The sequence below is a fragment of the Dermacentor andersoni genome, chromosome 4 (assembly GCF_023375885.2).
Source record: "Dermacentor andersoni chromosome 4, qqDerAnde1_hic_scaffold, whole genome shotgun sequence".
Lineage (NCBI taxonomy): Eukaryota > Metazoa > Arthropoda > Arachnida > Ixodida > Ixodidae > Dermacentor > Dermacentor andersoni.
The window spans coordinates 56,565,816-56,580,075 of NC_092817.1; the positions used below are offsets into that span (position 1 = coordinate 56,565,816).

General features: G+C 45.1%; 1 long non-coding RNA gene across 3 annotated transcripts in view; it reads left to right on the forward strand.

Moving 5' to 3' along the window:
- LOC129386205 (uncharacterized) overlaps positions 1-14,260 on the forward strand; it is a 345,005-nt gene that overhangs the window by 202,327 nt on the left and 128,418 nt on the right. The window contains exon 4 of one of the 3 annotated variants that reach the window (XR_011893848.1): positions 5,995-6,207. The exons of the other annotated variants lie outside the window; for them this stretch is intronic. This is a non-coding gene — a long non-coding RNA (uncharacterized lncRNA). Of the gene's footprint in view, positions 1-5,994; positions 6,208-14,260 lie in introns of those variants that run through there. 3 annotated transcript variants of the gene reach the window in all.

Consider the following 14,260-nt stretch of genomic DNA (forward strand, 5'->3'; position numbering starts at 1 on the left):
TCCGGGAAGGCATTTTTAGTAGGGTCGCCCATGTGCAGAAGGGAGCGGTGCATCTCCAGGAGCCGCGTGCACATTTCTGGCCGTCAGCGGATGTTCAGACTGTCACTCAGAGACACGTGCTTGTGCACGAGGAGGAACAACCGCGGCAAGAGGGAGAGAGGGTAGCTCAGGGGAAGAGTAATGAAACCAAAGACGACCGGAAGGACATGCGAGTGACACGCGCTGAGACGAGGAGTGACGCCGCCCAGGGAATGGCTGGCGACAGGCTGCAGCGGTTGCCACCGTTGTTGCCGCGCCCAGCGAGACCCGAGAGCCTGACACTCCGAATTCCCGCTTTTCGTGTGTGTGTTGTGACATCTGTTCCCTTGGCCCTTGTCGGAAAAAAAGTCCAAATGTCACTGAAACCAGAGTAAAAGGTGTACATGTACGAGACAACCAGAACGAAATGATAGCAGTGAAGGTAATTTTATGTCCTAAGAGATCAGAGTTCTGTGGCCCAGGTGCTTTCCTTAAGACGTCGCCAATCACAGGTTGGATTGCTGCGGCAAACTGCCTTGAAAGCCGGTTAATAACTTAACGGGCAACCGGACATCCCGTCATGGTTCCTATTACTATGACAGCTGTTGAGGTAGTCGGGACAATAAAGATTAACTTGATGAAGAGTTTGATGTCGCTAAATTACGCTAGTTATACACATATACGTCGCATTTTCTAGAGACAATCGCGTCCTAATAAAAATATAAAATATTCATGACCGTAAGTCACTGCGTACGAAACGTCAGCATCTGTGTCTCAAAATTTGCGGCATATGTGGTCATAAACAGATTCCATTTGTCGCGGGTATAGTTGCGGTGCACACTCAAAGGTGCCCCTGTTTCTGACGGTGTGAAGCCAGCTTTCTGGATCTGGCCCCTATCATGGGATTATTGAATGACAGCGCCACTAGCTTGTGAGGGCGTTTATTGCTTCTAGAGCCAGCCAACGTCCCACGAGCTACCCGGAGCTCTTGACCTTTTCCAAGATATAAGGCTGATAGCAGCCGCTATAGCGCATCAGAAAGTGTGACTGAAGGACCAACAGAAAGACAAAAGCTTAGCTGTGGTAGCACTTGACCCTTTACTGTAGGAAATAAAGATGGTCGAAAGGTTGCGTATCTACAGCTGTCTGTCGCAGGAGGTCGCACAAATTCTGCCGTTTCTATTTTTTTTTTCTCTCTTAAACCGTGGCGACCTTCAAGCAACGGAAGTTTGTTGCCCGCTCTCGTAATCACCCAACACTGTTTCTCTGCAGCAATTAACTCTGCATCGAAATCGCTTATATTTCCTCATACTGCCGATCGGGGGATCACTTATCCAACACCATCGTTGCGTCATCTACAAATGAGAACAAAAAGTACTCGCACCCTGCGGTCCAGTGAGGCCTACCGAACGCTTTTGTCGAGTCCTCGGTCAGTACAGAATTAGACGCGGGTATACCGTAATACGTTCATTTAATGCATCTGATTCCAGATGTTTAGCTGCAGGGCCCTTTTCAATTATGTGCCTACCGTAACTGAATAAATTTTAATATTGCAAACTGAAATTACATATAAATATCTGCAAGTACACCACAGCGGAAGTAATCAAGGAGACGAGATTTTCGCCGAGGATGAATACCAGGTGGAACGCAGTTTCATTTCGTCAACTCCAACCTGCAGCCCCTCTGACCAGGTATACGCTCCCAATGAGCTGCAATCGCACACCCCTCATCAGCCCGAACTTTGCCCCGAAAATCTGATTAGAAAAGGATCTCGCTCGCAGAGGAGAAGTCATGGCCGACCTCCTGCCACGGATCGAATATGCTGGAATATGGAATTTTAAAGGAATCGCTTCCTTTAAAACAGGCTGCCTACCCTGGTATGGATAGCGTCCGTCAGTTAGAACCCAATCAGAATTGAAATTCAATTAGAATTCGAACCGGCCGTCAATTTGTTTCCAGTCACAGAGTTCTGAGGGCTTGCTTGTTGGGGGAGAGCTTTTCTCAACGTTTAATTTCTGCGCTTCAAGGCTACCTTTACAAGTAACGATGACTATTAATCTTGAAAAAAAAAAAGTGGGACATATGTTTGCTTTCGTTTTCTTTTTTCACAGTGGTAGCACTTAAGGTACTTACCCAATTTTTATAGATTCTGTCGCAGATACCATTATAAAGCTTTGTATCACTACGTTCAACTAAAAAAACATGGCAAAAGTAAGAAAATAAGACATTCACCTAGGATTCGACCCCAGGTCCGCAATGTGTGATATCATGACGTTGTCGTCTAGGTGCCTAAGTCGTCGTTTTTTCTGTTTTATTGGCATGACATCGTCGACTGTCATCGACATTGTCTCGCCTGGGCCAGCACAGCACCCCTTAATTCATACGCCATTTCTCTGTCGGTACAACTATCAATAATAAAAGGAAAAGACCTCATAGCGTCACTTGAGGTTTCAGCGTTGCTATACCGGGACGCGTATTCACAAAAAGCTCTTGCGCTAGAATTGCTCGTAAGAGAAAGTCGGAGTGAATCCGGATGCTGGACATATTAGCGAAGGAGCCGGCCAGTGAAAAAAAAAATTACTTCAGAACGAAAAGCTTTGAGAATTCCACCTCAGGTTTCTGTGTGTCGCTGTAACACAAGATTGCATCAGTCGAAAACCACAACACGACCAAGAAGAAAAAGAACGCGAGCACACAACGTAGCGGGCCAGCTGTTTCGACCTGTGCCAGGGCCCGCGCGCGCCGCGCTGCTCGCGAGCGTCAACCTTGAGCTCGCGTCCCGAGCTCGGGTCTAGGCCCCGCCAAGGTCAGTGCCCCCGCGCTGCCGCCTGCGCGGAAGCTGGTGAACGGGAAGGCAGGCGAGCGGGAAAGCGGAGAGGAGAGTGGATGAGGTGCTCGCGCGGTGGCGCTTGACGGTGGAGAATCGAGGCGGAAGAGATCGGCTGTCGACGCATATTGGAAAGTACGGCTCTGATGGGCTCTCGTGCGCCCGGCCTATTCTTTTCTTCGGCCGTTAGGGACTCTTGTCCTGCTCGGATATCTCCGAAAGTCACCTGCCGTAAACGCCTTGCTCAGGTTTGCGTAAATCAAGTCTGCTTGTGCGAGTCACCCAAATAGAAAGATCGAAAGAAGCAGCACAACCAAGGGTAATAGGAGAATGAGGGAGGAGGTTTGGGTTGATCGAAGAGCCTGGCAGAGAGGTAAAGAGTTTGTTGAACTGCAGAACGGTTGTTAGCCGGGCTCGTTCGTATGACGACATAATACGGCAGACAGCGCAAAAACTGGACAACAATGTCGGCTGTTCCCTTAATCTTTTGTCCCGTTCTTGCACTGTTTGCCGTTTCGTGTAGCTTATTGAAGATGAATGAACCCAGCGTCTTGGACAGTCTATAGGAGTAAGTTAACAAAAATATGCAATAAATTCGATGATTTAGTTTTTGCCACAAGGGAGTATGTGAGCCTCTAGGGTACCTGAACCAACCTGAACTCCGACCGCGAACATCATAGGGATCCGCTATGAAGGCGCTACCGCGTTACTTAAAGGACACGGGACGTTGTGACAAATTGTGACTGTACATAGTGCGTGCGTGCGCGCGTGCGTGCGTGTGTGTGCGCGCGTGCGTGTGTGTGTGTGTGTGTGTGTGTGTGTGTGTGTGTGTGTGTGTGTGTGTGTGTGTGTGTGTGTGCGTGTGCGTGTGCGTGCGTGCGTGTGTGTGTGTGTTTAAAAATTAATTTTCTCTCTCTCACCTAGCCCCTCTCCCGGGACAGGGTAGCCAACCGGAGATAATCTCTGGTTTAGAAAATATTTGTTAACGCTGTACATCAACGAGAAGCGCACTAAAAGTGACCGGAACATCACTAACATCACTGATACCAAACATGGCTCCGCAGAGAAAAGAAATATTTACTTCAGACTAAAATACAAAATGACACATTTCAACGCAGCCAGAAAATTATCTCCCTTTCAATTACAGCAGTAACAGTCGTCGCAAAAAATATATATTTGCACTCGATTGCTCCTCAGCATTGCTCATGACAAGCAAACGTTTAGAAGAGCATAAATAGTAGGCATAAATGTTTCTGCGGCTTTTCTTTCCCCACTGTCCCCTTCAGTCAGTACATATTTGCGTACACGACTTCTTTTTGCCCCAATTTTGTCCAGTGGTAGCAAGCCGAAACACTTTCGGAACAGTGTGATGCGCATAAATTTAACCCCCTGCACACTCAGCGTAGCTCCAGTTCAGTTCATCGCGCTGATTATTGCTACACACGACCAGTTTGGCGAAGGCACTAGCGTACTTGACGGGTTGTTAGACGGGCTGCGTTTCATTACCGATGTCGAAAAAAAGGAACTGTTTCTCTTTTCTCGTTTAATACTTGCAGACAATAATTAACTTGTCCGTGTGCTCTGAGCCAGTCAGTCATTTATTTTATAAAAAGAAAACGCAACGTGAATGAGTGGGCATTAAAGGGACAATTAATTACTCTGTAATTATGAACGCTGACTAGAAAATATGCAAACCATCATCCTAAGCCCACCTGTTTCTACAACCCACCACCACCATCATCCTTAAATTTTCTTCAATGGAGTCTGCAACACATTTAGAATAAAATTATATAATGTTGACAAACTTATCGGCGTTGGGCTACTAAGCATGAGGTCGCGGGATCGAATCCCGGCCACGGCAGCCGCATATTGATGGGGACGAAATGCGAAAACACCCATGTACTTAGATTTAGGAGCGCGTTAAGGAACTCCAGGGGGTTGAAATTTCCGGAGTCCCCCATTACGGCGTGCCTCATATTCAGAAAGTGGTTCTGGCACGTAAAACCCCACAATTTTTAACAAACTTATCGGCAGCCCGTAAGAACTCGCCACTCAAGGGTACAAATTTTAACACGTTTCTTCATATTTCGGCATAGGCCAACATCAGAAAACGCTGAATATTACGCCAAAAACTTTGTAGAAAAAGAAATATAAAATTTATAATAGCGCCTCTAATACTGGTACACCAATACACACAACGTGTTTACGCTATTGTTGAACGGGATTGGATGAAATGCTTTGCTCAAATGCCCACTTCGCTCAGTTAACATAGCTAGCTCGATGACGGGAGGTCGGTCACAAACAGAAGATGAACTTTTCGCCAGGCATGTGACAACCAGCAGAATGTGCCTAACATAGCTAGTGACTCTGACTTGAGACATCAACGCAGCAAAGTTTAGCCAGGCGATGTGGTCAGTGGTCATAACACTTATTAAATCAACCTGAAGAATGCAGGGTCTGTACGCAACCATAAAGCGTTTCCTTACGCGTATTACAGTTCCCATGTGGACATAATACTCACGTACACATGTGTACCTGGAGCTCAGTGCATGTTGGGCCAATCTTGGCTCATAGCACGACGTTTACCTTGAATTGTATAGAAGAACTGTAGAAGAATTATAGAATTATAGAAGAATTGTATAGAAGAATAGTGCTTGCCTCGGTGGTTACATATTACTGCAAATTCGCCGAACGCATAAGGACAAAGGAAAATTTCACCCCGTACATGTGTAAAACAGCTATCCACGAAGACCGTAGCCGCACAAGCCGTGCAATGATATGCGTGCGTCCATGGCGCACCTCATAACAGTGTATATCTGACCGAAAGGAACTTCAAAGAAAGCCATGAAATGCAGCCGAAACGTTATAGATGAAGATACAGAAGAGGTATGTCCCGTTTTGCGTTGAGCGTATTCAGTGTTGTTTGGACGACGCAGGCTAAACACGAAAAAAGAAAGAAAAAAAAATGTCAGGCTGCCCGTCAACATCCTTTGACGAGCTAGCCTTCCAAACATCTGTCCCCTGTCGTGCTTCTTTAAAAAAAATTGAAATAAGCAACCATTGCCATATTGACACGTGTGCTTGTTTGTCTTTCTTCGGTGACCGCTGTTCACTGGCTAATAAGTGTTAAATGTTATCTCTCAACACAGGATACGCCTGCATGTAATGAAAGTTTCTCGGATGTTATGGATGGCTATATCCGTTGTCTGTTGTCACCGAAGCTTGGGTAAGCTGAATGTATGCGCGTTTCGAATTGTGTAGTACTTTCTGAAAGACACGCGGGCACCAGCGATTACTCTGGAACCTTCGATGACTCATCTATAAAAGCCGACGCGCTTGACCCTCAGATCAAATTTCGACGATCGCCGGCTGTGTTCGCCGCTATCGTTGTGCTTTGCGTGTCACTTGCTTCTGTGGGCACAAGTTCGGCCAATAAAGATTTAGTTTCATCATTCACAGTTTTGCTGCAGTGTCCTTCACTGTCACTAGTACGTGACAAAATGAATACCCCTTGGCGACTATTACGATCTCGCATTTGAGCTGGCCACCCGAAAATGGATAAATCTGAAGAAAAGGGAAAATGTTCGTTTTGAAACTTACGTGAGCGGTAACAAACGACGCTAGGCTTGGCATCTTTACTAGGTTGTTATTTCGAATTTCGCCACCTTTTTAGCGCTTCGCTAATTAATAAAGGAACAATCAGACATACACCCGTTCGTAGCAATTGCTACGAACGGGTGGATGTCTGATTTTCCCTTTATTAATTACTTCTCTCCGCCTTGCGGGTTTCCGCAGAACTACTACGTCAAACGCTTAGATAATTAGTTCAGCACAGATGTCTCACACGCATTTTGTGCCTCTGTCTCTCACCATTTTGACTCCTTACCATTATCGTGTTTCCCTACCCGCTTTTCTCTTTCCTTTAATTTCCCTTAAGCATGGAGTTGTAGGCCAAAGGCATGTCCTCGCTGACGAACTTTCCGTCATTATATTTTCGCTTCTTATCTCTGAATACCTGAAGTGCAGCCCAAGATCCGGTCACTCCTACAGCAGCTTCTTCCGAAGCGCTCCGACATTATAACGAGGTCAATTCCGAGCAGCAGCGTGCAGAGAAACAACCTTTCCAAATGCAGCAATCCCTGGAAGTCATTATATTCGTGCTAAATGCTGTCGGCAGAACCAGATTAAGCAAGTGGGCAATCGAGTACGCAGTGCCAAGAGTCCCCCATAGCGTACCACGGCAGGCGCGACGAATCCGGTCCACGGATTCCGGCTAAGTGGATTACGGGTATCTCGGCTTGTAGCGGCAACCGTTATGTATGGGACGTTAGCCTTTCCCAGCTTTTATTTCTCATTCCCGCCTCTTGATCCCCGAGTGGCAGCTACCGGAGATTGGCGAAGTCGAGAGCAGCGGTAAGACGGGAGTGAGCGTGCACGTAATCATGGGTCGCAGATAATCCGGAGGGGGCTTATAAAGCTGCCTGAGTGGCGCTTTCCCGAAAGTTGTTCCCTGGCTTCAGACAAACATAATCACATCACGGAACGCACTCACGCACAGCCCGGTGTTTATCGGCAGATTTTGATTGCGATCAGTGGACTCCGCGAGTTCGTTCATTTTGTTTTTGAGAAGTTATCGCAGCGCAAGGATAAGCATTGTTCAAGGCGCAGCATTCCAAGAAATGCACAAAGTGCTCATGACAGCCCAGACAGAGAGAGAGAGAGAGAAAGAGAGAGAGAGAGAGAGAGGACTCAGACACTCCTAAAAAATTAATACTTTTTTTTTTAAAGCTGGCATCTCGTAATAGAAAGAACTAGGCCGGAACTGAGCACCGCATGTTCTCCAATAATGCGAATGCTATGAATGTGACATCTCGATAGCTGCGCTCTCGTGCGTTCCCGGACACTCTAATTCATCAAATTTCCTGCACTCTGTGACACGCTCTAGTGCGCTCAACGTACTTGAGTTTTGAGTTAGATGCCTCCAAAGAGGGTGGAGTGCGCGTATAATGCTGTAAGTAAATGCGTGAACGATGGTGGGATCGAGCCTCTGTCTTCCAGCATAGCAGCTGAACGCTTTGATCATTCGGCAACGATCGCACGCATGCTGCTCTCGCGCCAAAGTCGTTCTTTGAAACGTCTGATGCAGCGTGTGTCACATGTCAGTTTCTCGCCTTCTTACCACGTGACAGCTAGCAATTTGAGACACTATGTTATACTGCACTGGGGGGCCTCCGGGAATGGCCCATATCTTCTGTAGAAGGAACGTGATACTTCCTAAATGGTTGACGTCTACCTATAATGCTATCGCACTGAAAGTAAGTCATCCACGATGTTATATCTTTCAGCAATAGAGGGTGTTTCCCGTAACTTGAACCAAACCTTTAGAATATGAAAATGCCACGTAGCTGGAAAGAACCAAGGTAATATTGCTTGCCGTCGCTTAGAAATACTCAGATTTTTTTGCATTCCGCCTAATCACATGATTAGTCTTAATTAATTATTATAACTACATGGAAAGTGTCAAGGAGAAAATTATAGAGCAACATGAAAAACTCCCTATATAGCTTTCTGTGGCTCAATACGTGCTACATAAAAGTGCTACGTGCTACATAAGTGCCTCGAGCGGCTAGTCGAGTGGCAATTTTGTGTGTATTCGCGGGCTTCTTTCACGCTCGTAAAAGCACTCTTATGTAGCATGTATTGAGCAACAGAAAGCTGTATCGCGAGTTTTTCATGTTGCTCTACAGTTTTTCTCATTGACGCCTTTCATCGAATTATAATAATAAAAGACAATAATAATTAATCAAGGCTAATTATCTAATTAGGCGGAATGCAAAAGGTAATCTGAATATGTCCAAGCAACGGCAAGCAACATTACGTTGGTTCTGTCCAGCTAGGTAGCATTCGCATATATTTAAAATTTAGCTCAAGTTAAGGGAAACCGCCAGTATATTAGCTGATGCTAATCACTCGGAACTGTTTGCGTAACCTGGTAGCTTTTAACCAAACAATGTGTTTTTGTCTTTTCTTTCTTTTAACTTCCTGTCTTCGACGCCGGGTCCGATCGTTGTTGTTGTGGTGGGGGTCTTGGTGGTTGTGCTTGCTATTGTTCTTGTTCTGGTTTGTATCTAGAAAAATATTTGACTTGTATGGTCCACTCACAACCATGTGTTTTGCGACTCAATATCCACAATATTTCCTTAGAGCTATGGCTACGCTTCGCCGAATTCCATACGGCATTACTTGCACCAACACAGTCAGACAAGCGGCATTCGGCTGAGCTCGCAACGAGTTTCAGAATGTCGAACGAGTTTCAGAATCAATGTTTAAATCTGGCTTCTCCGCAAGAAGAACCTTAGTACAGAGAAGTCCACCTTAGTAATTTGCTTGGTTCTACATGCAACATACAATGTCGTGTGCCACACAGACCACGACGTCGTTAGCTCAGAAAAAGAAAGATAAACGGCGGCACAGCACCCTGATTCGAACCTTGGTCCTCTCGATTGTGAGGCCAGCGCTGAACCGATTTCATCATTCGCACATTATGTGTCTGTGAGTTCTACGAGGATCTCAAAATTTCGTCATGCAGATCGCATGCCAAACACTGGCCATGACTACAGAGTCCAGTAGCATCGGTTTGCGGGGACCAATGGCGTGCCGATTATGTAATAAGAGGAAGTACAGCTATACGTCTAGCATATTTATTGGAAGCTACGTTAAGGAACACCAGAAAAAGTGACACGAGTGACATTTGTGACACAACTTGTCTACTGTGCTGGCTGCTGTCTGGCCTAGTAGATAACTTGAGTCACTGGGTATGTTCCAGAAGGCATATGCCAAAACAGACAACTTCGTAACTGCGAATGTGATGTACAAAGGTGACACAATGGGTATGTAGCCTTGAATACAATAAAGGGGTAGCGCTCCATCTGGAAGAGACACCTCCACATAGGGCGCGGCCGGTTGGTGGATATTCATTGCAATATGTTGCAATGGATATGTTACACCGGCATGTAAGACGAAACGATAACCAAGTAATCACCTAGAATAAATGTACAAAAAAAGAAATATATATTCTTTTACGTAATTTTCGAAGCCTATCCCAATTTCAGGCGCCTGTTTCAGGAGATGCTTTGCTGTTTCTTATAACCGAAAGCTTAAGGTAAATTCCAGTGACTGTAGTCATATACGTGCGATGTTGGGCCCATTCCGATCAAATAGCGTACATTGGCGCGTAACTCTACGAAGTTTTCCTGTAGTGTCTGCCCTTGCACCATCAGGAATGCCTCAAGGAGACACGGTGCTTATATACAGACTATGGTTAGGCATGGCGTTCACTACTGCCTATGCTTTCCACAAAGAAACAACCGACACCGTAGCCTGCGACCGCTGCGGTGAAGAGGAAACGATCAGTCACATTTTGTGCTAGTGTAAATACTATTGTGTATGGAGGCAATCACGTACCGCTGTGCTCAGCAAGCTATACGACTTGTCTCTTTCAGAAGGGAGAATTCTATAGTATATACGTGACTGGATATTCCATCAGATGAACATGAAAGTATTGTTGTGGTTTTTGTTACTTGCCAGACTCAGTGAACGCCTATAGCCGTTCCTTTCTTTTTTTATCATGGTCTCCTTGTGCTCCCTTTTTTCTACTCCTATTTTCCCCTACCCGCGGCCAATGTAACAAAACGGAAACGTATCTGGTTAAGCTTCCTGCCTTTCATAACTCTTTTCATGTTCGATCGAGATAAAGCTCAACAGATGGCTTATTGTCACCGTTTGCTGGCAACGGCTACCACTTTTCAGTAGATTAATGATATAACGTAAACAATACAAATGGAGGATAAGTTCTTGCATTCGGCGATACTAAATAAAACAGAAGAATATGGAACAAGGGCAATAGTCTGTATCGAAAAGTTCTCGGAACAAAGTGTCTCTCTTTTGGCATTTCTTATAAAATTATGATCTTTATTTCCCGTCGCACCTCGATCACCGCACAAAGCGACAAGACAGTAACGATGCCAAAGCTTCCCGTGACAAGGCCCTTACGTATGCTCGTTCGCATTGACTACAACCTCGCTGCCCGCAACAAGCCTAGGATAAATCTTTCTCCCAGGCACACTGCGACTCTTACTCATATTCGTGTCCCACATAGTCTACAATAACGTGTGTACGTTTCAGTAACGCTCTGGGTGACCGGCACGCAAAAAGTATGAGTAGAAAAAAAAAATCAGGATCATCGCAAGAACGAAGGGGTGGCAGTCGCCTCGCGCTATTGACGGCTCAGCACCACGCGAACTAGCGTGACAACGAGGCATTTCGCTGTAAGCCAGTGGAGGGCAGTCAAGAGCGGACCAGCACTACGGCTTTGCGCAGTCAATAAAGAAACAAAAAAAGACAGATAAAATAATAGGGTTTTTTTCTTTTTTGCATGCAGCCAGGGAGCGCGTGTATTGTAAAGCGATCCTGCCAACCCAAGCCGACGAATGCCGCATTATTGAACCCATTGTGGTAACCATTTTATTCTCTGGCATCGCATCTCAAGCCACGCTTGAGATACAAAGTAATCGTCAAGGAGTCACGTCCTTGCGTCAGCTTGCACCGCTAGTAAATAAAACCTGCGTGCCCCATAATTTCCGCATTCAACGATTTCATATATCTGCGAATTACGTAATCTTTTCGCAAATGATTCTGTTGAATCGAAACAAATCGTGTACGTAATGGAATATGACAAAAATTGCTGTACTCTTCAATATATATAAGCACAGCTGCATTTAGGCATTTCATTTCTTTCATTCTTTTTGTACGGTTAAGCATATAGGTGACTGGTCGGAATTAGGTAATGTTAGCTAAGTAATATTCCTTGCAGAGGCGTCAACCTCAAGCAAGAAGGAAAACAACAAAAGGACAAGTTGAAGATGAAATGGGGAACGCAAAGAACAGAGTGCTTTACTTTTGTAAAGCCATTTTGTCTGTGCGCCGACGCGACGCGGTGTTTGTTCTCCTATCCTCTCCAGCCGAGTAGCGCAAGGCCGGCACGCCCAAGCCATGCCTGCGCACAACGTCTGAAAGAAGGAAAACCAGGAAACACGGTTTTCACTTTTACAGAGAAAGAGAGACCTGCATAGCATACCAATGTGCTGTCCGAGAAACGTCAAGTTGAGAAGCGCGAAAGGTATACTGTTTCTAATCAAATTGTAGACTTCGATCACAGTTTAAGCAGCGCGATTTCTTATAGGGCACCTCAAACACCCTCTTTTCTCTCATCTTTTCTTTTTCTTTCAAGAAATGCAATGTTTTAGGCACGGCCATTCATTGCTGATCGTGTCGCAGGTGTTCAATGAGAAGTTGCTACTGAAGAGCTGCAGATGCCACACTAAGACCAAAAAACAGAGTTCAGCTTTTTAATGCCCCACATTATTCGATGTGGTGACGTTCAAATTTTTTATAACTGTATATAAATCACGTCGAGTACTAAGTACTCGACTTGATTTTACGCTCATATCATTATTTCACAAGTACGTTCATACGGTTAGGATATCTTCACGGCTTCAAGTCGCACCTTGCACATTTCACAGATTATATAATCGTCTCAGCTTCGCGCACATCTACGGGAACACTCATGCATTGAATTCGTCGGCGTTTCCTTGCGTCATTCGATTGTGGAACGCTCTTCCTCATTTCAACTTCTCCGAATCTAATCCCGATCAATTCCGCTAGCTTATCAGTTCATATTGCACCGCCTAACATCAATAAAGTGCATGATTTTCTTTTGTTTTTTAGTTAGGTGCTTTCTTGTTTATGAGCTCATTATTTCACGTGCTATTCTTGTATTTTTTAATTATTGTTTAGTGTTACTACTAGAGTGCCAACATTTTTTTTACATTGTTTATTGAAAGAACTGTGTCATTTGTCTTTGTTCTAATATGTACATTACTGACCCTGTTATTTTTGTACAATGCTTTAATGCTTGTATAAGATCTGTATACATTTCTCCACTGTCGATTAATAATGTATGTCTATTATATTTTGTTATATGCCCTATATACTCTTTCGATCCTTCTGTAACGACCCCCTTACCCAATGACTCATACGAGGCCTGTAAGCGCAGTTTAAATAAATAAAAAAATAAATAAATAGATAAATAAATAAATAAATAAATAAATAAATAAATATGGGCACGACTTGCCCTATCGGTTGCTTGCCATCTGAGGAAAAAGGGAAACAGAGCGAATATCTGCAGAGGTGGCACAATTGAAGCCTGTAAGAAGGCGTGGGTGCGGAACGATGAACCGCGTTTTACTTTTGTACTTCCAACTCCTCCTTGATGAAAGCGGAGGTTCTGACTTGGAGTGGCATTTTAGTAGCTTTACAGCGCAAAACTAACTATACAGGGCACAACTGAAGGACACAGAACAAGCGCTAACTCGAACTAATGGTTTACTTAAAAAGCGCATGTGCACTTTATGTACGCAAAGGCAAAGTGTTTATGTGTCCTTCCTGTCCGTCTCTGTGGTCCTGCGTTACAGGCCCACGAATACCGCTTTACTCCCCTCTCTTCCACCAGCACCTTAAGTTTATTTCATGCATGTCATACGTATCAAGGAAAATTATCATTCGTACATAGACAAAGCGCAAGTAACGTGTACCGCCTCGTATTATTGCGTTGATACTCTCAAAAGCCTATATCTTCGGAAAAGTTTGCACCGACATGGACCCGCTCCACATGTGGCTGATCACTCACGACAATTTGCTTATCGCTTTGCCTTGTTTTTCGTCTCCGCATTGTCATTCTCTCTTACTCTGTCCCAGGCTCCTGCTCTCGCAGTTTCGGGCATATATAATCATGCTTGACTAATATCCGCAATCTCACTCGTTTCACTGTGTCCTTCTCCGCATTCTTCCAGATGGTGGCGCAGCTAACGAGAAGGCGAGCGCACGTCGACCTTTAGTGCAACCGCTTCTCATAGTGCAGATGTTTAAAGGACAGCCTTTATTTACTTCCCATTGTCCGAGCGCCTTGACGCAAGAGTGGTATCGCAACAGTGGTTTGCAACAGAGGTGGCGACACCGCTGTTGTGGCAAAGACTGGGCAAGAAGCGAACGTCTGGCAGCGCAGTGTTATCGGCTGATCCTCGAGATATCGTAGTTCGTTACTGTCAGTGATGGAGTGGCTGACTTTTCTATAAAAGAGGCTCTTACTGTCTATGAGCCTCTTTCGCAACGTTGGCTCTTTGCAAGGGCGACCCCGGCACCATGAGCGTGACCGATGCGCGTTGGGAAAGGCACAGACCATTTTATTGTCCTTCATTCTGTCTATTCTAATGTCGTTGTAGGTCTGTGATCTTTGGGAGCTTCGCGTTGCTAAGAAGAAATCGACATCGTGAAGAGTGCCTAGCGAAGGATGCGAGG